The sequence below is a fragment of the Heloderma suspectum genome, chromosome 5 (assembly GCF_057233095.1).
Source record: "Heloderma suspectum isolate Gila_16-S chromosome 5, 16-S_ref, whole genome shotgun sequence".
NCBI classification, from domain to species: domain Eukaryota; kingdom Metazoa; phylum Chordata; class Lepidosauria; order Squamata; family Helodermatidae; genus Heloderma; species Heloderma suspectum.
Genome location: NC_139462.1, coordinates 175,725,080 through 175,750,664, shown reverse-complemented (window position 1 = coordinate 175,750,664; position 25,585 = coordinate 175,725,080). Strand labels below are relative to the sequence as shown.

General features: G+C 41.2%; 1 protein-coding gene across 13 annotated transcripts in view; it reads left to right on the top strand.

Moving 5' to 3' along the window:
- The window catches only part of PLCL2 (phospholipase C like 2), a 169,598-nt gene that overhangs the window by 59,753 nt on the left and 84,260 nt on the right, over nt 1–25,585 (top strand). The window contains exon 1 of one of the 13 annotated variants that reach the window (XM_084858414.1): nt 470–14,198. The exons of the other annotated variants lie outside the window; for them this stretch is intronic. The gene's annotated coding sequence lies outside the window, so the exon portion shown is untranslated. Of the gene's footprint in view, nt 1–469; nt 14,199–25,585 lie in introns of those variants that run through there. 13 annotated transcript variants of the gene reach the window in all.

Sequence of the window (25,585 nt, the reverse complement as noted above, 5' to 3'; positions counted from 1 at the left end):
GTGTAATGGGGAGTCCTGTTGCACAAGCAGCAGAAGTCTGCTCATACAACATTGGATTTAACCTTTAAAGGTGGCCTAAAAATAATTTCAAATAAATAGCCCTCAGCCTAGTTAGAGACTCATCTCCACATCTGGCTCTACAAGTCTTATGCATAACTCAAAATGTAATGTTCTGCTGAGGCACTGAATGAGGAGTATGAGGAGTAGTGATGTTGCCTCTGATTCTCAGACCACTGTGTGTCTTTGCCAGGTTATCCCCATGAAATGTCTTAGCTGTTCTTTAGGACCTGGTTCTCATGTAACGATGTCAAATCATGGGTTAATTAACCCACAATTTGCTGCGATGTGTACTAGATGCATTCTGTGGCCATTTTGAATATTCAGTGCCCCATTGGCTAATTGGGAGTTCCTACATGACATCCAAACCCAGACACTATAGGTTAATTGTGGGTTAAACAACCCACAGTTAACCTGCAGTTAGTAGTTAGGTTAACTGTGGGTTGTTTAACCCATAATTAACCTACAGCATCTAGGTGTGGTCATCATGTAGCAACCCTCGATTGGCTTGATCAGGGGTTGAATATTCAAAAAGACTACCCGCATGCGCTGCAGCAAATCATGGGTTGATTAATTATTAGTCCACAGTTTGCCACTGTTATGTGCGAACAGCCCCTGGATGGTTCTTTGAAATGGGTTTGATCTGGTTCACATGAAACAACAACCCATGATTTAACTAACCAATAGGGTTTTGCCTTACCCACAGTTAACCCATGATTTGGCTGCCAGAGAATCGAACAAACTGTTTCTTGGTCAATTCCTGGGCTGTTTGTTTCCCACTTCCTTCCTTTGCAGCACTGTAGCTCTGCGGTTCCCACTTCCTTCCTTTGTAGCACTGTAGTACTAGCATGTACAGCAGCTGGAATTTTTCTACTGCTCTTGCGTGCCACCTCTGTAGTCTGGCAACACAGCCCATGAACATCTCACAGTTCTGGGTTCACACATAATGGCCACCCATGGTTTAAACAACCCATAGTTCACAACCCAACAACAAACCATGGGTTCTTTTTGTAGGTTGTTTGTGGTTAACATCCCATCGTTAACCCATAGTTCCAGATTCACACGTAACAACAACCCACAATTCAACAATCCATAGTATGGGTTATCATTGCATGTGAACCAGGCCTTTGAGGTCAAGCTTTAGTTTTCTGCAGGCTGGGTTATTGTTTACCAGTTAAGCAGAGAGCTGCTCATCAGTGCTATACTAGCAGGAACTGAAATTTTGTATACAGAAAACCAGCATGGTAGGCTTCCTCAGGGCCTGACTGAAGCCCTGAGCTTCCTGAATAATAGAGGCTTAAAGGGCCACTTTGCACAATGAACTGCATTGTGTGCCAGGTGTATGCAGCTGCCATTTTGAATATGCAACCCCTGATCAGGGCCGTGTCTCGTGAATCCAGCCATCGTGGGTTATTCAAGGGTTAAACAACCCTCACATAAGCTTGCTAATAATTGAGCATTATGCAAGGGTTGTTTAACCCTTGAATAAGCCGTGATGGCTGAATTCGCACAATCTGAATATTGTGCGAATATTGTGAGAATATCTCACTCACAATCTGAGTGAGGAGGAAAAGAAAGGGAGAATTGTGTGAGGCCGAGATTTTGCCTATGCTCGTTCCCATTAGAATAAACCATAATTTATCACAATGTCCATTACATCCTGCCAGCTGCAGAACAATACTGCTTTCTAAAATGCCATTGTTAAATCTATGAAGTCCTTGCAGTTTGTACTCTGGTTGTGGCATTTTAGCATCTAATGTTACATCAGTGCATCAGTTATTTACCCCTGAGTTTTTCAAAGTTTTAAACTTTTGAAACATATTACTGCTAATATAATACTGAGGAGAGAGAAATACTAGGTTGGAAAACCACCCAAGTTAAATGAGAAAAGTCTGAAAAGTCATTGGGTTAAAGCCCTCTGTAGCAGATTTTGAGGGTGTACAGGGGACTGCGGGGTGGGGGTCCGGGGAGAATTGCCACCCTCCCGCTTCTGCTGACATTAGCAGTTCTATCAGTGGAATAGCACCACTGGATCCAACCCTATGTCATTTTTGCCCCTTACTATTTTGGATCCCTAGAAACTCCTACCTGCTTTGAAAGGGGTTGAAAGCAGCTGAGTTAGGCGTGAAAACGATTTAACTTAGTCTTGCTTGTGGATATTTAAAAGATCAACACCAGAACAGGTCTGAGTGTGACTAATATGTCAGGTGATCCAGGGCAAGCTTTGGATTGATAACACCTGCTGTAAACCTCTTAGATAGGAAAGATTATAACTTAAAATGTATATGTATAAATAATGCACAAGAATGTCTAAAATATCCATCCCCATCTGTTCAACTGAGTTACAGACGTACTTACAAATGGTGCATTTATATGTTCATTTTATGCACTAAAGGTTGCATTTCTTTGAGTGATGGAGAGACTACACATAAAATTGCAAGTGCAGAGGGGTTGATTGTGGTTATTTCTGATAATGCAACTGTGGATACTACATGAATCAAAAGCAGCTGATTTTCACCCCATGAAACATCTCTAACTGTACAAGTTCTGATGTAACCTTTTGCAGTCACTCCTTTTTCCACAGGAAATAGTGTAAAAAGAGATTATCGTGTTACTGTTATGGTTTAGGGACTTAGCACCATCAATCGTGAGGGCTGATGGGAGTTGTAGGCCAAAACATTTGGAGGGCCACAAGTTGCCCACCTCTGCTTATAAACTTTAGGAAAGTCTCTTGAGAGGTATATCTTGCTTCTCCCCATTTCTAAGGCTGCAATCTTAAACGCACGTACTAGGGAGTAAGCCTCATTGAACATCGTTGGACTTACTTCTGAATAGACATGCATAGGACTGAGCTGCAAGGAAGTGAATAAATACATATTTAACTCTTTTTCCTTTTTTGAAATTTAATCTGGATTTAAATGATTTTAGTAAAACTAGATGTGGGTTTTGTTTAAATGGAAATGGTTATTATTGGGGAGACTTACTGATCAGCATAACCAAAAGCTCAAAGCTATACAACACAAACCCTTTCCCCAAAATAATACTTCTTGTCAGAAGTCTTGTAGAACTCATCCAGACTCATGCAGTGATAATAAGCATTGGAAGCAAGTCTGATTTTTGTGTATAACTGGCATGATTATTAAAATATAGTTAAAGTGAAATTACTTGATTAATTTCAAATAGGGAGAAATGTTTTCTTTAATGGTTCTCAAACTGTGGAGAGGGGGCTACCCTTGGGAGACACAGGATAGACAGAAGTAGATGAAGAAATCTAGGGATGGGTATGATCCTTATCCTTGTGAACCCTTTCTTCCCTTACCAATACACTTCCCTGTGTGTATTAGATGGATCAGGGCAGAGGGATCTCATTGATCCATTTGTACTGGCTGACTCAGAGTTCTCCTGCACTGTCCCATTATCCCAGCCTGATCTGCGAAGAAAAAACTCCTGCTTTATTTATATGAATGTTTCACAGTGAATGAAATGTTTATGAGAGGATCAGAAATATCCTGTCTTACTTATCTTTCAATGCCAGTGCTGTGTTAGAAGCTCAAACTTACAGTTCTTTGTATGTAGTTTATTTGGGCCACAGTTTCTGTTCGTTATGTAATCCTCAGGTCATCTGTGGATTACCATAATTGTTCACTTGGGGATCTTACCTTTTCTTCCCCCACCCACCCCATCCCAAATTAATGTATAGGGGAACCATGTCTCATTGTCTGGTAGTAGAGCACATACTTTTCAAGTGTATTTCATTATGAATAAAATCTAATATTTATTTGCTTGGGTCCCCCCCCCCCCCAAAAAAAACATTGTTTCACAATGTCTTTGAAAATCTATTTGTCCTAGATATGCTCAGCAGAGAGCAGAGAGGTCTTTTACAAAATATTGAGTATCTTATGCCATGAGAGATGCATGACAAACATACATGGCCTTCCCATCCTTCCCCATAATTCAGTCCAGGAAGGATTTTTGTTATGTGCAGGTTAAAACAGTATGACCTAATTTGCACATAATGACAACCTAGAGTATGGGTTGAGTATGCTTTGAGTATGGATTGTCGTCGAATTGTGGGTTGTTGTTACATGCAAACTCTGCACTATGGTTTAACTATGGGCTGTTAACAACAAACAACCCAGAGTTCACCATCCAACAACAAATCATGGGTTCTCTTCCTTGGTTGTTCATAGTTAACCCATAGTTAAACCATAGTGCAGGGCTCGCATGTAACAACAACCCATGAGTCAATGACAACCCATACTCTGGGTTGTCATTATGTGTGAACCTAGCCTATGTCTGGTTGCTTACTGTGTGAATAAGGTAAAAAGGGGTCATCCCGCCCACCCCCACTCCTTCACAGAAGGAACCCAACATAAAAGATGTGGGGATCATGGCCTTCGTAAGATACAGGTGAGATGACTACTATGATCTCTTGTCAAGAGTGGAAGGGCTTGAAATCTGATTGGGTTCTGTCAGGGATAATGAACAGAGCACATATAGAGTTCCTTGTAGGAGTTTGGTTGATCTAGAATAACCTGTGGAATTAGTGATTGGGTCTCAGTATATAGTTGCACGTGGTGGTTATCTTATTACCTATACAAAAACCTATGTTCTTGCTGTTGGACTACTTGGATTTGATTTCTGACCTTGATATCTATCTTTCTGCTTCAACTATTGACTCTGCCTATCGTGGGCCTTAATCCAGTTCAGTATCCTTTAGCCCATTTTGGCTTGTCATCCCCCTTATGGTCAGAATCTTTGGCTCTTATATTTGCCTCTCTTCTGCCATTGCTAATCCCCTCTGCCTTCCAGCCTTAGACTACCGTAAATCGTGCTCCTGTAGATTCTGTTTATTTCTGCCTGCATTCTAGTCCTGTCTCTGACTAATCCTTGCATTTGGATGCTTGCTTATGATGTGGAATGTACTTGTTCAAACAAAACTGGTGAACTTCCAAAATGCCCAATGGAATAAAGAGACAAAGTTTCAGGTTGTTGAAAAAGATGTCGTTTTATTCCAAGGAGTAGCTCTACATGTTTTGGCCCTGACTTTGGCCATCTTCAGGGGTCTGCATTTCTAGAAATGCCTACAGAGATCTTTGAAAAAGATAGTCTCCAAGATGAATCCTACAGACCCCTGAAGAAGGCCCATATATATTAGTCAGGGATGAAATGTGTAGGGCTACTCCTCGGAATAAAACTACATATTTTTTTCAATTCCCTGAGACTTTGTCTCTTCCTTCAGTTGGTTGAATGCACTTGTGCCAGATCTTAAGATCTACCCTGCACCTTTCAAAGATTGTCCATACCACATTTGTGCTTTATTCTGTGTGACTATTGTCACAGCAATGCTTATTTGAAAAGGGAGGATGGATAGAGGCAACGAAGCCAATCCTTTCATCAGTATATGACTCCCCCCCTCCCCAGGAATATCAAGGGAATGTTTTCCCTTTTTGGAATAGCTGTGCCAGATGAAGATCCTCTGTTCTCCTCAGAGAGGCAACAGTGTTTGCTGGTGAACAAGCAGACCCTGTCAGCTGTGTAATTAAGTGGGTGGATTCCAGGTGATTGGCAGAGGCATAGGATTGAAACTAGGGTGTGTGGTATTGAATGCTAGGAATACTTCACAGTTTCAAAAACAAGAAACTCTAGGTCTACCATGGCCAAATACAATTGATGCAGATTTTATTCATATAGATTTGCAGACTCAATTTTATGTAAATGCATAATATTTCAGCATGTCAGTTTTGAGTTTGTTGAAAATTGAATCTGGCAGCCCCCGCTGTCACCAGCCTTCAGCCATTTCAACTGCCTGCTGTTTGGCAGTTCCGGGGGAAGAGAGGGTCTCTATATGCAGATTGAATTTCATCCGGCAGAAGGCTGTTGCACTGTTTTTTTTAGAACAGGAATACTTCATTCCTGATGGGTTATATGTCTTGTAGTCGTGCTATTGTTCAGCAAATGCAAAAGGATTGCGGCTGCAGCAGCAGCATGGCTTTCTTATGTCTTTGGTTTTGGGAGAGAAGGGACAGGGAAAATATATTAACTAGGGAATATTGCTAGATCTGACAAAACGTATTTGAGGCAACCCCTTGCTAACGCTTTGGCAGCATATTACTGCATACAAGGTTGTCAAGGGGCACAGCTGAAAAGCAGCTGCTTCGTGTTGCTTGCTATTCTAGGAATTCAGTTCCTTCCTCATGAAAATATATCTGGGTTGTTCTGAAGTCTTAACATTGGTATTCTGCCCAACTTATTTAGTCCATTGAAGAGCAGTCTTTATAGAGCAGCCTAGTGGTCCATATAGCTCAGCTTCCAGTGATAAGTGCTTGAGAAGAAGTATATAACAGCTGGTTGTGAGCCCACTCCAAACTGTATTACTGACTGCCAAACGTTAATGTCAGCAAGACAATATTTGCCAAAGTTTGACCCAGAGAGTCTCCTAAGTTAAGAAAATATTAAGAAATCCTTCTGAATTAATGTACGTTCTTAAATGCTTGTAAATAACCTGAGAGAATATGGCCAAAAAGTTTCTTTGTAATTCACAAATAGTCAGACTTCTTGCTTTACTTTATTTCAGGGGAAATAATGGTGACCAATTTTAACCACTGGGATGTCTGTTAGTGCTGCCTATTTCCAAACTTCTGTATGTTTGTGTTAATTCTTGAATGTCAAACTTAAAAACTGTCTTTGAGTATTACACTGATGAAAATGTCCACCACACTGATGGTTATGATAATGTATGTAATATTTGTTGCTGGTGTAATTTTTGTGAAGGAAAGATGGCAGGACATGTTTTAGAACAGATATTTGTTCCCGTCGCTATTCATTTTCCTTTTAAAATGCTCTGATACATACAAGAATTTAATGACGTTCTAACTTCTAAAAACTGTTCCCTGCTTGTCTGTACATATCTGCAAGTTGGAGCCATTAAACCAGTAGACTATGATTGAACTAGGTAATTCTTTTTTTTTAAGTGTTCATTTGTATTGTAAAATACACACCGAATGCAACTTTCTTTCTTGCAACCTATTATTTATTCAGAAGTAAGTTTGACTAAGTTCAACAGCAGTTACTATTCCCAAGCACATGTACATAGGATTGTAGCCTGACACTCAGTGATGGCAGAATATTTTTTTGATTGTATTCAGTAGCAGAAAATGGCTACATAGACATTTTAAAAATTGTCTCTATCCTCTTCGCCCTTCTAGCTCTGACAAACACCACATTCTCCAGAAATGAATTCCCAGAAGGGGAGGCAGCATGCTGTTTTCTCTCTCAAATCCCAGGGGGACAACAAAAGGGGTTGCTGCTTTGCACCTGCTCCACAACGTGAAGAAGACTCACTCTAGTTCTTTTCTATTTTCATTTCCACATTGTGATAACACTACCATTATTTATTTATTCTGTTAATATTCATAGCACTTTATAGAGTGTATTATCATTCATTACAGACATAATTTAAATTGAAACAGGGAGAGAGAGGAACGCATAAGGTGGAGAAAGAACACCTGTAAGGTAATTCAATTGCTGAGAGAGAGAAGAAAGAAAGGGAAGATTTAGAGAGGTGTGTGTGTATGAAGTATTTTTTTAAAGGAGCTTGAAAGAGAGAGATTTGAAACAAGATATCTGGTTGCCAACTTATTTTTAACAAGGAGTTTACTTTGCATTGAGCAGGGGCTGATGGCCAGCGACATTGACTATTTCTGTGAGCTGAGATGCAGGCAAAGTGCTCTTTAGCTCCCGCACAGAACTATGTGAACAGTCATAGGGGCTTTTGAAGAAATCTCTCGTGAACATTATGAACTTTAGCGTCTTCTTTGAGAGAACCATTTTTGCTGTTCACGTAGAAGGGGGTTGGGTTAGACAACTGTCTGAGCTCGATATTGGAGAAAGCAACTGAGATACATAATATATGGGGTCCATGTGATGGGAAGGTGTGCTGGGGTCCAGATCAGAAGTCCCTGGAGACTAAATTGAGCATCTGTGCTGCTAGTTACTTATTCCTAATTTAGGTGTTCCAGCCATAAGAGGTGGATAAGGAGAACAAGGTGCATAGGTCTGGTCTTTTGTAGCCTGAAAGCGAAACCACCTGGGGACCATATGTACGCTGCTCTGAGATCTTTATAGGAAGAATTAGATAAATAAATAAACAACAAATATTAAGAGTGAACAATTCTTGGGGGCAAAGAAAGGTAAATCTAGTGGGGCAGCGGGGGTGGGGGGATGTAATGGCTGGCTTGATTTCCTTAAAGCTAATAATAGGCATTATGCAATGAATATGAACTTGAGCACACTCCGGGAGAGAACGCAGGACAGGAAGGCCTGGCGTGCTATGGTCCATGGGGTCACGAAGAGTCGGACACGACTGAACAACTGAACAACAACAACAAATAATAGGCATTGGGAACAGGATTCCCCCTCTAGCTTGCCAGTTTCCTCTCCAGGCCCCAACCCCTTGTCCCAGCAGGGAAAAGCTCTTGTCACCAATCAGCAGTTGATCGGAGATGAGTTTTTCCTTACTGGAGATAGGGCACAGGGTCTTCGGAGAAAGTTGCTGAGTGATTCAGTCCTGCTTACTTCTGAAGCTTGTCCTACTTACTTTTGATTAGTCATACAGAGCCTTGCCCTGCTTACTTGTGAGTAGGCATGCTGTTCATGCTTACTTCAGGTTAGACATGCAGAGGCTTGCTATTTGGGATGCTGTTTGAAAGTACTGCTGAGTGGTTCAGTCCTTCTTGGGAGACATGCAGAGGCTTCCGAGTAGATTTAAAATAGACAAGAACGACATTGTGGCCCCACCTACTCAGACTTTGGCTACACCCATAGCTAGAATGTGCCCCCTGAGGTAGAATGGCACCATGAAAAGGCTTGTATGTAAAGGGTAAGAGGACTGTACTGCACATGAAAGAAGAGTAGAAGCTAAGTGGGGATGGGACTGAGGAAAGGTTTGAAGAGATGTTGTCTGTCAAGTAGTACTGGTGTAACTGTATTTAGTTTGGATGAAGTATAACCTTTTCTAAAGTTTGGCCTCAGCATCTAACAGCCTGCTAAATCATGTTAAGTGGAACTTGCAGATTTCACCTATAGTGAGATACACGAACTCCAGGGTTTTTCTGGGGGCTGGGCAGATCAAAATGTGTTACTGCAGAAAGGCAGAGTAAGTATACTCACAACTCATTCATGCTTTTAGTGAAAGTTTTTGCTCTCGGCAGACATCAGGAATGGGCCATCTGATATATTAGACTTCCAGTGCCCCATAAGCTACATACCTGTGTAGGGTTACACGTAGCCTGGTGTTACATTTAAAGAGTTCATAACCTGTATGCTAGCTCCCATGCTTGCTGTACTAGTAGTTCAAGGGTCTCTGTCCAGGAGTGAAGCTGTGCTGGTGTACAAATGAGGCATGTGGTGGGGTCAGTACATTAGTAAAGAACTCTATGAATGTACTGCTAGGCCACATGGAATCTTGAATGGCTGAAGCTGAAAGTGCACCCATCATCTTGTTTAAATTGGACCTATGATCTATGTTAAAGAAAACTGCTCAAGTGCTAGTCTTATGTAGTAGGATGCTGAAGCTGTCACCCATATTACTGACCTGTTTCATTTCCTCATCAGTTTTTGACATAGTATTGCTTAAGTTAAAAGTGTCAAGTTTTCTTAAGTGGTGTGGGTCTGGTAGCTTTCATACCTAAAGGGTTGGATGCAAGCACCTTGTGGTCCTGCTCTACCCTTCCTTTTGAATCGACTTCTTCATCTAGTCCACTTATATAACTGTTCTTTCTAAATACAGAGCTTAACTTGGTCTGTGCTTTACTCTTTTCTCATCCAGCCATTCCATAATGAGGCTTTCCCCCATTTGTATCTGACTTTTAACCCTTCAGTGTTAGCTTGCTGCACAAGCTAACTTTGAACAGAGTGCACTAGCTGCCCTCAGTAGTACTTTCTTATTGTTGCTTCACATGATTTATTTATTTCCCACTTGTCATACTTTAGCCATCTTTTACCCCACAGAAGAATGATTATGGGTTCTAAATACTTCCACCCACCCACTAAACAATTATTGAGTACAGAATCCTTGGCTTGTGAAAAGGCCAGATTAAACAAACAGTGAAATAATGAAATCTTGCATGAATACAACTGTTATGGATTGCAGAAGTTAGGTGTGCACAGTAAGCATTTTCCTCAAGGCCTCCTAGAGATTTATTTTGGCACTTTGGGGAAGAACTTTACCTCTACCCAGTGATGTAGGGCAGACGATTTTCCACTTACATTTTTTCTGGTGCTTTATTTTTCTGTTGAAAATTTTCCATTTCATAAGTAACAGTAAGTTGCAAATACGATGGGCAGGTTCACAGGACCACAGAGCGAAAATAAACCATGGTGTCTTATATTCCCTCCCCACGTATGCCACCTAATTCAAATAATTACCCTTGCCAGGCATAGGTTGTCATGATGTCTGAACCCTGCGAGGGTGGCTTGGGTGGTTTACAAACTACCCACCAACCCTAGAACAAGCCATGGGTTTTAGGGTGGTTTGCAAACCACCCCAGCCACCCACCTTCACCAGGTTCAGACATCACAACAACCTGCGCCCAGTGAAGGTAATTATGCTAATTAGGTGGCTCATGGCTGGCATGTGCAGGGTGGTAAAATGAGCCACTGTGGCATATTTTCCTTCCGTGATCGTGTGAACCAGATCATAATTAGACAAGCTTGGCAGTTTCCAAGTTGTAGATGAGTGGTTGTCAACATATCCTGTATAGTTGTTTGGGTTACTAAAATGTATTAGTGTGTCAACAGTTTTCAGTACCTTTGTTTTTTTTCCGTAAATTTAAACAGTGTAAGGGAAGCTGTTGTCTTTAAATATTTACAAGTATTCCATTAAAAAATCTACATTATATAACATTTAAAACACATTAAGTCTGCTTTAATTTCCCTCCTCAAATATTTCAGGTAGAGTACTTGTGGTGTATTGAGACAAACAATTAACATGGGGTAGTTTCTTTTAGCTTTGTTTATTAAATACCAGTAAAATAAACATGCTAAATTAGATTACCCTCTAGGGCATCAGAAAATTTTCCAATGCAAACTGTAAATTTCTGGATGCAAATCACCCTATTCACATTGACCTTTTTTGCATAGGTTGATGTGAATTTTCCTATGCAAATCAACGTACTTTGCATATGGAAAGTTTTTCAGAAAATGTTCCAGTTTGCAATTTTTCAGAAAACCCACATCACTATGGTCATGCTAAGCCACAGTGGGTTATCATGGGTGTTTGCAGTGTTACTTAGCGTGACATCCAAACTTGGAGAGGTTTTTCTTTTGTGGGTTGTTTATTGCAAACAAGTTACCCTGAGAACCCGTGTCTTGTAGTAGGGTTGTTTAGGGTGGCTTAATGTGATGTCCGAACCCAACAGGGTGATTTTATCATGAGTTGTTGTCTGGAATGGCTAGAGAGCTGCCCAGCAAGAGCATCAAAACCCCTGCTCCTGCTTGTGATCTTGCTAGTGCTACCACTATTCTCCCTCATCCCTTCTCAGTGCCCTCTGCCTCAGGATCGATTTTTTTTTTAAAAAAGTCTTTTTGTAGGAATCTTGAAGAAAGTACACCAGAGAGTGTCCAGAATGCATTCACAATTTTTAAAATTTTCGCACCACTGCTTGGAAATTTGTGCAATTTCCCCTACATTTTATTGCTCTGCCATGAAATTTGCATACTTTTAGCAATCTGCCTCACTTGTCTGCCTTGAAATTTGCTTATGTTTACTGATCCACCTCACTTGTTTGCCTTGAAATGGGCATATCTTTACCCACCCAGTCCCCACTCTGCCTTGAAATTTGTCTGCGTTTAGCAATCCCACTGCTCTGTAACACTCCTGTACATCTGACAGCTAGCAACAGAGACCAGTGGAGGGAAGCGACAAGCACAAAGGGAGGGCAGAGATGAAAGTGGCTGGCGGCTGCAGGAGAGAAAGAGCTTTAGGGGCAGGTGTTCTTACTTCAGTAGAACATGAAGCTCCCTTTTTTTTTTAAAAAAAGGAGTTCACCAGCAAGGGAAGCTCCTCAAAGTGGAGGATGAAATTGTCAAGAGGGGGATATCAGTATGCTTGGCTAAATAGCAGGCAGACAGCCTTGTGCACTTGCACAAGACACATTCCCATGTTCATAAGGGAAGCCCCAAAGTGGAGGATGAAATTGTCAATGACCGTGACAATAGGGGGATATGGCTATGCTGGGCTTTGTAGCAGATAGGCAGTTCTGTGCACTTGTGCAAGACCCCTAAATTAAAAAAAAGTTTGTGAGTGTGTTCCTGCGTTCATGAGGGCTCAGACATTTAAATCCCTTTGGCAATCTCATGGGGTGGGGGTGTTCCCTCATGAGCCAGCAACCCTAGCAGACCAAGCGCAGAAAGGGTGCTGATGTAGGGAATGAGGAGACAAAGATTTCTCCTGCAATGGCCCCTGGGATACTTGCTGGCAGTGGCTGGGAGGATTGGGAGGGACTGAGGGAGTAACAAGCTACGGCAAGCTGCTGAACAGGCAATCGACTGTTAGGAGTAACGGACAAACCATCCATCCACCATGGCTTATTCTCAGGGTAGCTTAGCATGACATGTGAACTTGCCCTTCTGGTCTTTCAGAAATGCTCTATAAAGTGTGTGCACTATGGTAGCTTACAGATGGTTTGTGGAAACAGTACAGGGAGTTTATGTGGGCCAGTGAACACAGAGCAGAACATTACTAGTTATTTTGCAAGGAAGAACCTTCAGTCCCTGCTGTGATTTTAAGCAAAGCAGCCCACACTTCATTATAAGAGAATTCTACAATTTAGGTTGCAAGGAGCCTTGAGCACCAATTTTGAGGGAAAGTGAGTTAATTTTAAAAGAATAATCAATACAAGACAAAAGGTTTATCTATAGTCAACACAATTTAGGACAATGTACTGTAATTTTCACTCTTAAAATTATGGCATCATCGTTTCAAAAACCAATGCAAGGCACAGCTTCTGTCAGGAGGTTGCCCCTGCCACCTTCTGAAATCCTCAGGTAGCCAGAATTAACACGCAGACAATAGGGCTCTTTTCCAAGGCTTTATTCCCATTCAACCTAATGATGCTTACAGATGCTAATTGCTTGATCCTATGAGTGAGACTTAACAGAGCTGCCTACTCTGGGGTTCTAACCTTAGGAATCAGTTGATCTCCACTTGGAGGGGAAGGCGGGAAACCTCTGTACTTATGGGTTAGGAGGAGAGAGTCCACCCTTTTCCCATGGGGCATCGAGGCACCACTGTTGCCGTCGCGCCAAGCGGGCTGAGCGTCTCCTCTCAGTGCCCACCATCTTCCGCTTGATGCTGCGCTGGCGCCTAGCGTCCAGAAACTGCTGTTGCACCTCCCTCTCCATGCCAGGGTCACAATCACTCTCAGGAATGTGTACCGGGAGGGGCTCTTCCCCTGGCTGCTCCTCTGAACAGGGCGTGGGTTCCTCTCCCACGGTTTCTATCTCTTCCTCAGAATCAGAACTGCTTTGGGGCTCTCTGGGCTCCGATCCAACCCTGAAAGCTTTAAATGTGGAGTTGGAACTGATGATTCCATGCAATCCTATGCATGTTTATTCAGGAGTTCCACTGTGTTCAATAGGTCTTTCTTACTAGGGTTAAGCAAGTAAGCAAAGTCCAGGGGTCACTCACCAATCCGACTGAATAGGGGAGAGGGGATTTTGCTCCAGTGCCGAACACAATTTGGTGTAGAATTCACTGGTCTTGCATGTAATAACTGTGCAGAATATCAAGAAAGTTGCCAGAAGGCTTAGAAAAGTCAATCTGGGAAAGCGGCCATAGACATTGTTGAGGGGGGGGATCACATTCTTGAACTGGACAGCTGATCTCACAGCTGCCAAAGAGACCCTTGAATGGCCATTGCTGAAACACATTGAAGAAAAAAGGGTGAAAAGAAGTGTGATTGAAACTACCAACAGGAAGAGGGATCACCAAGACCTTACTGAATTTTATGTGCTAAACAGAGGGCCAATTTGTTTTTACGCTGCAAACCAAAATCTTTTGTGTTTCAGATTATGCTTCATTGAACTTAGATGTTACATACAGAGGAGAGAAGAGAATGTGGATGTTTGTTGTCGCACAGGTTTGCTTGTTGTTAATGAACTGTCTACTTCCTTGTTGTGGAATTAAAACTTTGATAGGTTTGTTTGTATTTTTCTCTTATTTGTATTCATTCTCCAAGTAGAATCCAAAACTTATCAAAATTAGAAATCTTGGGTGCAGTGAAAAAGAAGGGGAGTAGAGGGGGGGGGGAATAGATGATTGAGAAGCTGCATTTTCTTCTGGTCCCATCATCAACCCCAAGTATACTGTAGATTATTCTTGGGCACCTCTCGTAACTACTGGCAGAAACATTCTTTGATTTAGTGCTGAAGTCCCCTAGAGCAGGGGCAGGGAACATATGGCCCTCCAGGTGCTGTTGGAGTCCAACTCCCATCATCCCTGACCATTGGCCATAGAGCCCCCCCACACACACACCCTAGCTCCAGACTCCTCTTTCATTGGAGGATCCAGAGCAAGAGAGCTTCAGCTTCTGTGGCAACAGCTGCTGCTCCTCTTCGCTGGCTTGGTTTGTATGAGAGTGTGTGGGGTTGCCTATTGTGAACAGTTTGTAAGGCACTTTTTGAAAAAAAATCACTTGCATCCAGCCTGTCTTAGACATCACTAATTGTCAGGCAGGCACGCATGGATGCATTTGTTCATACCACAATCTTTTTAATCATCGTAGTATATCTGGGCAACTCTTTTGCCGCTTCCCAGAGTAGAAATTCCACTCTCGGTTCTTCACCTGAATAGCCTTATATTTTCCAGAAGGGATTGTTTATAAAGGGTTTATCAAATTAATCATAGCCCTTTCGAAAACATAGTAGGACTTTTCTTCTTATTTACACCTCCATGTTAAGCACTTTTTTTTCTTGGGAAACAGTCCGGTTTCTTGATTTCAAAGAAATTTGCTTGTAAGTAAGTAGGGTTAGGTCTGTAGCTCGAGTAAGCTGCTATTGTGTGTGTTAGCATTAAGCACAATAGCATGCTATTCCGAGGAAAGCAGAGGATTAGTATCTGTGACTTACAGAAAGGATACTACTTAAATTAAGACTAGAACATATGCAAATATAATTTGGGCAGACCCTGAATAGCATTAGGAGTGTAATTTACAGAAGTGATTTTTAAAACGGGATTATTCTTTCTGTAGTAAGAGCACTGTTTCATTCATATATCTGTGGCTGAACAAAACATAGTTTAATCATGTGTGTCATTTTCTCTTGACCTCTATTTTTATTATTCTTGACCTTCTTTCTGCTATTAATCTTAACATTGCCAAAGGTCCTGTGTACATAATTTTATTATGTGACATGAGAAAACCTAATATATAATATATTCCCCTCCCATGGTTCAGAGTTTGTAAGAACCATCCCTCTGAATGTTCTTACTTGTGTGGTTAAAAAAAAGAAAGAATGATTCTGTGCTTAAGGTGCTGGACTCTGATTAAGAGTTCTTGATCCTACATTTGTCTTGACAAATTGGGGATGTAACTGGAGGACTAGTCCAGCAAATACTATAGGCCTTTTACAAGTTCCTTGCTGCTCAGACTGTGATTCTAAATGCATTTACATGAAAGAAAGTAAATTAAACGAAATTACAAAGAATTGAATTTAGGGTTGAGGTGCTGAAAAGCGTGGTGACGTTGGGTACGTTAACCACGTCATGCAATACGTAATGCCTTGCTGGGGTTTTGCAGTTTCCCATAAATGGGAAATGCCTCCCCTTTTTTATTGTCCTGGAAGAAATGACTAAATCTGAACAAACAGCTGTAAACTTCTTCCTTTCTACATGATATATTGATGGTCATAAGTTTTTATTGGGTACCATCTGCATCTGTGCTATTATAGTTAGCTTTTCCTTCATCGTAAAAAATGATTAAAAAATGGCACTGTGAACAAAGAGTTGCCTATAATAAAGTGGCAGTTTGTTCAGATGGAAAGAAAAGCATATGAAAGAGTTGATAAGTAGCCCATGCTGTTTGCCGAGATCAGCTTACCATATAGGGATGATCTTGTGCTATTACTATTAAATTAGCGCTGTTACTTCCATTAGCAATGCTAGGGCGGGTTTAAGGGTCACAAGAGTGACTGTGGAGGTAAGAATAGGGGCGGAAGGTCATAAAAGCCATTGTAGGTTGCATGTGAGACTCCCCCTGAGTCTTGAGGGCAAAATCTGCCCTCCACTCCAACATTGGGTGCCCCAAATCTCCTTATCAGTCAGTCAGGCCACCTGCCTACTCGGATGGAGCGCAGCTTTGGCTGTTAACACAACAGGATCCCATGCAGATCTTCAATTTTCTCCATAGGAACGGGTGGCAGCCAATAATTTATATGGGAGGAAGTGAAATTCATTGTGAGACACTGTCACTGTTGAGGTTGGTGTCAAACTCCACCACCACCCCTGTTCCTGGTGAACCCAGTAAATTAGAATCAAGGCTGCTCCTGTTTCTATAATCCTGCCCTTTCATCAATACAGCCCTGTTTGGTTTCTGTTTCATACTCACAAAAGAGTTAACAGAATGCTGAGAACTGTGCATGTATACATTTTTTTCTTGAGTGGTGGTTACGTATTACTGATCTGTAATTGTTGTTCAGTCGTTCAGTCGTGTCCGACTCTTCGTGACCCCATGAACCATAGCACGCCAGGCCTTCCTGTCCTGCGCTGTCTCCCGGAGCGTGCTCAAGTTCATATTCATTGCATCCGTGATGCTATCTAGCCATCTCATCCTCTGCCGTCCCCTTCTCCTTTTGCCTTCAGTCTTTCCCAGCATCAGGGTCTTTTCCAGGGAGTTTTCTCTTCGCATTAGGTGGCCAAAATATTGGAGCTTCAGCTTCAGTATCTGTCCTTCCAATGAACACTCAGGGTTGATTTCCTTTAGGATTGACTGATTTGACCTCCTTGCAGTCCAGGGGACTCGTAAGAGTCTTCTCCAGCACCACAGTTCGAAAGCATCAATTCTTCGGCGCTCAGCCTTCCTTATAGTCCAGCTCTCACAGCCATACATTACTACTGGGAAAACCATAGCTTTGATTAGACGGACCTTTGTCGGCAAGGTGATGTCTCTGCTTCTTACTATGCTGTCTAGGTTGGCCATAGCTTTCCTCCCAAGGAGCAAGCGTCTTTTAATTTCATGGCTACAGTCACCGTCTGCGGTGATCTTGGAGCCCAAGAAAGTAAAATCTGTCACTGCTTCCATTTCTTCCCCTTCTATATGCCAGGAAGTGATAGGGCCAGATGACATGATCTTAGTTTTTTTAACGTTGAGTTTCAAACCAGCTTTTGCACTCTCCTCTTTCACCCTCAACAAGAGGCTCTTGAGATCCTCTTCGCTTTCTGCCATTAGGGTGGTATCGTCTGCATATCGGAGGTTGTTGATAATTCTCCCGGCAATCTTAATTCCGACCTGTGATTCATCCAACCCGGCATTTCTCATGATGTACTCTGCATATAAGTTAAATAAGCAGGGTGACAATATGCAGCCTTGTCGTACTCCTTTCCCAATTTTGAACCAATCGGTTGTTCCATGTCTGGTTCTTACTGTTGCTTCTTGACCCTCGTACAGGTTTCTCAGGAGACGGGTAAGGTGGTCTGGTATTCCCATCACTTTCAGAATTTGCCACAGTTTGTTGTGATCCACACAATCAAAGGCTTTAGCGTAGTCAATGAAGCAGAAATAGACGTTTTTCTGGAATTCTCTTGCTTTCTCCATGATGCAGCGAATGTTGGCGATTTGATCTCTAGTTCCTCTGCCTCTTCGAAACCCAGCTTGTACTTCTGGTAGTTCTCGGTTCGCATACTGCTGAAGCCTAGCTTGTAGGATTTTGAGCATCACCTTGCTGGCATGTGAAATGAGCGCAATTGTGCGGTAGTTTGAACACTCTTTGGCGTTGCCCTTCTTTGGAATTGGAATGTAAACTGACCTTTTCCAGTCTTGTGGCCACTGTTGAGTGTTCCAGATTTGTTGGCATATTGAATGCAGCACTTTAACAGCATCATCTTTTAGGATTTTAAATAGCTCGGCTGGAATACTGTCATCTCCGCTAGCTTTGTTGTTACTAATGCTTCCTAAGGCCCACTTGACTTCACTCTCGAGGATGTCCGGCTCAAGTTCAGTGACCGCACTATCATGGCTATCAGGGACATTCAGATCTTTCCTGTATAGTTCTTCTGTGTATTCTTGCCACCTCTTCTTAATCTCATCTGCTTCTGTTAGGTCCTTGCCTTCTTTGTCCTTTATCATGCCCGTCTTTGCACAAAACGTTCCCTTGAGATCTCCAATTTTCTTGAAGAGATCTCTAGTCTTCCCCATTCTGTTGTTTTCCTCGATTTCTTTGCATTGTTCATTTAAGAAGGCCTTCTTGTCTCTCCTTGCTATTCTCTGGAACTCTGCATTCAGTTGGGTATATCTTCCCCTTTCTCCCTTGCTTTTCGCTTCCCTTCTTTTGTGAGCTACTTGTAAAGCCTCATCAGACAGCCACTTGGCTTTCTTGCATTTCTTTTTCTTTGGGACGGATTTCGTTGCTGCCTCCTGAACAATGTTACGGACCTCCGTCCATAGTTCCTCAGGCACTCTGTCTATCAGGTCTAATCCCTGAAATCTATTCCTCACCTCCACTGTATATTCAGAAGGGATATGACTGAGGTCATACCTGAACGGTTTAGTGGTTTTCCCGACGTTCTTCAATTTAAGCCGAAATTTTGCAAGAAGCAGCTCATGATCTGAGCCACAGTCAGCTCCAGGTCTTGTTTTTACTGACTGTATGGAGCTTCTCCATCTTTGGCTGCAAAGGACATAATCAATCTGATTTCGATATTGACCATCTGGTGACGTCCATGTGTAGAGTCGCCTCTTGTGCTGTTGGAAAAGAGTGTTTGCTATGATCAGCATGTTCTCTTGGCAAAACTCTATTAGCTTTTGTCCTGCTTCATTTTGTACACCAAGGCCATGCCTGCCTGTTATCCCGGTGATTTCTTGACTTCCTACTTTAGCATTCCAATCCCCTATGATGAAGAGGACATCTTTTTTTGGTGTTAGTTCTAGAAGGTGTTGTAGGTCTTCATAGAACTGATCAACCTCGGCTTCTTCGGCCTCAGTGGTTGGGGCATAGACTTGAATTACTGTGATGTTGAATGGTTTGCCTTGGATTCGTACTGAGATCATTCTATCATTTTTCAGATTGTACCCCAGTACTGCTTTTCCCACCCTTTTGTTGACTATGAGTGCTACTCCATTTCTTCTAAGGGATTCTTGCCCACAATAGTAGATATGATGGTCACCTGAATTAAATTCGCCCATGCCTGTCCATTTTAGTTCACTGATTCCCAAGATGTCGATGTTCAATCTTGTCATCTCATGTTTGACCACCTCCAGCTTACCTTGATTCATTGATCTGACATTCCAGGTTCCTAAACAATATTGTTCTTTACAGCATCGGATTTTCTTTTCACCGCCAGACACATCCACAGCTGAGTGTCCTTTCGGCTTTGGCCCAGCCGCTTCAGTCTTTCTGGCGCTACTTGGAAATACCCTCTGCTCTTCCCCAGTAGCATATTGGACACCTTCCGACCTGAGGGGCTCATCTTCCGGCGTCATCTCTTTTAGCCTTGTGATACGTTCCATGGGGTTTTCTTGGCAAGAATACTGGAGTGGGTTGCCATTTCCTTCTCCAGTGGACCACATTTTGTCAGAACCCTCTGCCATGACCTGTCCGTCTTGGGTGGCCCTGCACGGCATAGCTTATGGCTTCACTGAGTTACGCAAGCCCCTTCGCCACAACAAGGCAGTGATCCATGAAGGGGCTGATCTGTAATACATGAAAGCTAATGTTTGAATGGCCATCTTAAAAAATAAGTTAATCAGTCAAATAGTTCAGATAGCAGGCATTTTGAGGTGATAATTAGCAGAGACACACAGAACATTGTACAGATTTTCTTGTAATTAAACTGCATTAGATCTAATTCTATAGGGCATTGTACTACTAGTTGGGACACCTTGCCCATACATTCAAATGGCTTTTCTGTAATCATGGAGCTAAATTAATTGAGGCACTGTAAGCACAGTGCACATAGAAAGGATTTGCATAGACTATTTTCAGTTATGTACATGGACAGCTAGTACTTCTGGTAATTATGGAGAACTGGTGGCCTGTGCATGCCTCCCATATCCCCCTCCATTCTTCTACTCAGTGCAAACTGCTTGTTTTCTGGAGCATGAGTAACTAGTATTGAGCTAAGACAAGTGTATGAGAGTGTGGAAATTAAGCATGGAGCTCCCATTCCTGCTAATGGCCCATTGCAGTGTAGATGTGTATGTTGCAGTGAAACAGGAAAAACAGAGCTCTGTTGAACCTATGGCAATCCCCTGTGCATGAACATTGGACCCTTAGTAGTCTGGATCATGCCCTAATATATAATCATTTTTAGAATGTAATCACAACTGACTTGTAGGTAGCAAGTTAGACCTGCATCATCTGACTTATGGAGTGTCTTGTTTTTATTTAATATTAATTTTAAAAATTTGTACTCCACCTTGCTTAAAATAAATCGAAAGCAGCTTACAGTATTCACACATTAATAATCATAAAGCGAAACACATTTTATAAAAAATATCTTAAACCTTTCATAAATAAGTAGTTAAAACCAAAAGCCATCTGAAATTACCTACAAAATCACATTTGTTGAAGAACAACATGTGCATTATAGGCTTTTAAGCAGGCTAAACAGCTGTGTAGTTGTCTGGTTTGCTCTATTGTGTAGCGAGACGGATTTTTCAGTGAGAAGTATGAATTGGCCCTTCTTGTACAGCATTGTAGGTTAAAAGGAATAGTCTATATTGCTCGTTCATGATGGTAGATTCTAAATTCGCTGAAATCGAGTAAAAGGCGACTGCATTATTGTGCATAGTTCCATGAACATGTCAGAGAGATTGTGGTCAAAGCCAGGGTACCACAGTTCCCAAACTTCACTTGTGGTCCCCACTAACTCCACAGGCAGAGGTCTTGGGAGACTGGAAGAGTCTTTATTTATTTGCAGATAAGAAACATTGGAAGTCTTTCTCGGAGCTGAGCAAAGACTCCTGTTTTTTTATTTTCCAAATCACCCACAAATAAGAGCTTGGAGAAAGGCATGTTCAGCAGAAGGTCAAGGTCACTTTCCCTTGTATGCTGGCAAGTGGATTTGTGGAAATGAGTGATGTGATGTGAATGTACAGGAAAGGGAGAGAAAGCAGATCTGCTAGTACAGTACAACAATTTCCATAAGAGAACACCCTTGGAAAGCATAGTTGATTTTTCTCTTGTCACATCGCTGAAGTGAGAATGGATGCAATATGAAATGACTTCTAACAGATAAGAGTGCCTGTCTTTTACTAAATCACATGCTTATGTGGATTGATGAATACATTTCCCTACTGATGCTGCCCACTGTTGGTCTGTGTCCCCCACTGTGTTGTTCTATCCATTGTCACTGCCATTGTGTCTGCCGCTCTTCTGACCATTTAAACTTTCAGTGTGTACATAACTTTCATCTATACATTGGACAGTGGCAAGGAGCAAAGGGATAATAATTTCAGCTACAGCAGGTAGCTGGAGGAGCCATATCTCAGTGGCAGAGCACTTGCTTTGCATGCAGAAGGTCCAGGTTCAATCTTCAGCATCTCCAGGTAGAGCTAGGATGGAGTCCTGCCTTAACCCCTGAAGAGCCTCTGCCTGTCAGTGTCGACAAAACTGGGCTCGATGGACTAATGATCTGATTCAATATAATATCCACCAAACACAAACCCCAATTATGGTTCGCAACTATATTGTCAAGACTGTATAATAACAGGAATGTACGTATACAGCACGCTCCGGGAGAGAGCGGAGGACAGGAAGGCCTGGCGTGCTATGATCCATGGGGTCACAAAGAGTCGGACACGACTTAACGACTGAACAACAACATATACATAACAACAGAATACCGGTCAAAATCTGTTTCAGCAAATTGCCTTTATCAAGTCCATGAATAATTTTGTCCTTGGGCATTGTGAAGGTGTTGTAGAACATCTTGTCAGCTGGAGTTTGTAAAAATGGTTTTTGCACTCGTAGTTGATGTATAAGGATTTGCTTTTACCACTAGAAATGTAGAGAGGTACAACAAATTTAAAGTGGACCAGAAAAGATTTTCTCTCAAGGACTCAAAATCTGCAGATAAGGACTTGATAAAGGCAATTTACTGAAACAGATTTTGACCAGTATTCTGTTGTTATGTCTATATATATATTCATGCCTGTTATTATGCATTGTTGACAATACAGTTGTGAACCATTATTGGGGTTTGTGGTTGGTGGATACTATCTTAGCTGTGAAATATTCTATCCCTGGATTCTGACTTCCTATAAGGCAACTTCTTATGTTCCTAGGTAGATGTTCCTTGGGGGATGGTATCTATGGGGGGATAGCAGGGCACACCCATCAGTAGGCAGATCAAAATCTCATAACCTACTTTGTGAATTTAGAATTTTAGCTCTGAAATCTAAATTTGTCCAATTCAGGTTGATTTAGATCTTTCTTAGAGTTGTGTGTCCAGAACTAGCAATCACTATTTGTGCAAGAGTATGAGCCTCCCAAGAGTTTTTGCAGTACAAATATATGGCCCATAAGCTGAAGGGTTTTTGATGAGACAAGGAAAGAATGCCAGCAGGAAACAGCTGAAAGCAGAGTTAATAAGAGCCAGAGTAAGAAGCCAATGAACAGTCTAATGGCAATAGCCAGCACAGAGCTGACATGGAGCCAGAATCAAGTGGAACTCATAAGCTGGGTATGCTGAGGGGTTAGTAACTGAGTAGAGACAAGTAATAAGGAAGGAGAAGCTGGGAAGCATTAGAAAATAAATTTGAGTACCTTGTACCTGTTTTGGTGGAAAATTGCTCAGTGTGATGGTTTGTTTTATTATTTTAACTGACTGCAAATGAAATTCATATTAAATTGATAATTTAAAAAGTTTTAATGGTAGATATTGATCTATCACTTTATAACAAGAACGCTTTATAATAAATACTTCTATTATCCTAGATTTATGAAGCATTGTGATAGCTATAACAGCTCTCTTCGCATCTAAGGTTTTAATGAGATTCTGTAGTTTTTCAGAAAGTACATGTCCACTTTCCTTGAGACTGAGGAATCATTACTGTCATACATACTTTCATTTTGGACATTGTTTATTCTAGTTATTAAAGTTTTCATTACATTGGTTATCTGAGATAACAATAGAATACTGGGGAGAAACTTCGCAGGAATTTCTTTATTTTTAAAAAGAAAATTTGCATGGTTTTTAGAAAAGTGCACAATGTTGTTTGTGCAAATAATTGGAAAATTGCCATAATTGAGTAGTTAAAATCAAGAAAAGAGTTCAGTCCACTGTTATGACCTAGTGGTCGTGCATCTAGGTGCTACACTCTAAATATTTTGGAGCCAGGAATAATAATCATATGTAACTTGTAAATGTATTATTGTTGCTTCCTTGTAAGAGACTCTGTGTGGCCCATTCAGAAAGCGTTTCTCAGACTGTTTACATTTGGATTGTGTTTCCTGAATTCTTGTGTTTCATAATGAGGCCCAGATCAGTGTGTATGAGCATCCTTAAACTTGGATCAGCCCAATGTATTGCCATATTGACTTTTCAGACCATGCAGGCTAAGAATGCTGTGTATTCTGACCTTAGGAAAACCTAATGTTTAAATATTAGCCAGTTGGGGCAATGCACAAATGAATAAGAGAGAAGCACAAATAACTCTTCTCTGAAATGCATGACTGAATCTGATTTCAGAGCAGAGCCTTCATGATTAAGTGCCTCTCCCCACCCTTCAGTAATACAAATTTTTCAGGCTGTGATAAAGAACACTTCATGTCTACAAACTATACATGGATTTGTGTCTGAGCAGGTGGTGCCCCATTATTTTCAGTGTTGGGGAAAGCTCTGCTGTATGTATACAGGGCTTAAGCAGTCCTGCTTATAATATGCAGGGTTCTGTGTGTGTATCAGATATGTGTATGTATGTAGAGCTGATTTGGGTCAATTCTCTTAATAGATTATTCAAAAAGCACCACTGTTTACTCTAACTGTTGTTACCTAGGAATTTCAAATGGGGAGAACGGGCAAGTTTAATGGTTGCTTTTGGAGCTAAAATTATTACTATTGCTATTACTATTACTATTACTAGTAATAATAATTTAAATGTATAACCCATGCCATTGGCATGCATATGCTTCCAGGGTGGTTCACCAATAAAATAATAAATTTAGAATAAAAAACCCGCATTAAAAAAAGGAGCAGCATAAAACTGTAGATAGGAATGTAGAAAGCAGCCTTATACCAGGTCAGATTATTTGTTCATCTAGCCCAGTATTTCAACTCTGATTGGCAGCAGGGTCTTAAGCAGAGGTCTTTCACCTTACCTGCTTACCTGGAGATACCAGGGATTGAACATGGGGCATTGTGCTTGCAAAGCATGTGCTCTTCCACTGAGCTATGGGTCCCTCACCATAATAATAATAATAATAATCATCCCCCAGCAATTTGGGATAACATGTACTTCTGTTTTGGATGAAAAAAGGAATCTAGGTTTCTCTTTCTCTTCAACCCATCTTTTTATAAATGGCTTTACATCAGCGTGAATGTTAACAAATTAAGTTTCAAATGTTATTCAGTGGGAATAGGCTTAACTAGGATTGATGCTGTTGTCAATCTAATGCTTATCTGTGGCTAAGCTCTGCAAAGGGAATTTCTGTTCCAAATGGGGAGTGGTGGAAATAGAAAGATGAAGCCTATGCTTCTCTGGTCTACTGTGGTTTGCTTAACCTTGGCAATTTACATGTCCATCAGCCCCTAATGTGTCAATGGGACTTCCTGGATCACAGTTCACCCAGCCATTATCCTACACCAGCTCTTACTGCTTCAGTCAAGGCTGGGAAAAATATTCCCTTTTGTAGTTTGTTGAAATTTTTCAAATATCTGAGTGAGGTTTAAAATTTACTATTACCACCAAAATTTACTATTCTTGATATCCTTGCATGTTTTCTATGTTCCATTTATGGAGTTAAGCTTTCAAATAAATTAATACACATTTTCATTTTGTATAGTGCTTTACAGATTGTTTTTAAGCAATTCATTTTAAATGTGAAGCTTAATTCATTTTTAACATTCAGAACAAAGTGCTGCTTGCTTTTATATCAGTTTTATGTCTGCTGTTAAAAAGCAACAGTCTGTATAATACAACTGTTAATTCACTACTAATGGTTTCCTACTAATTGCTTGGATAACGAGAATTTTAATTCACCTGCCAAGGGTACAACATTTGTTATAGTGGGCAATTGCATATTGTAAATTAGAGAGAAATAATTGCGCATTTTGCACTTTTTAAAACTTTTTGTTGGCTAATAAAAGTAAATT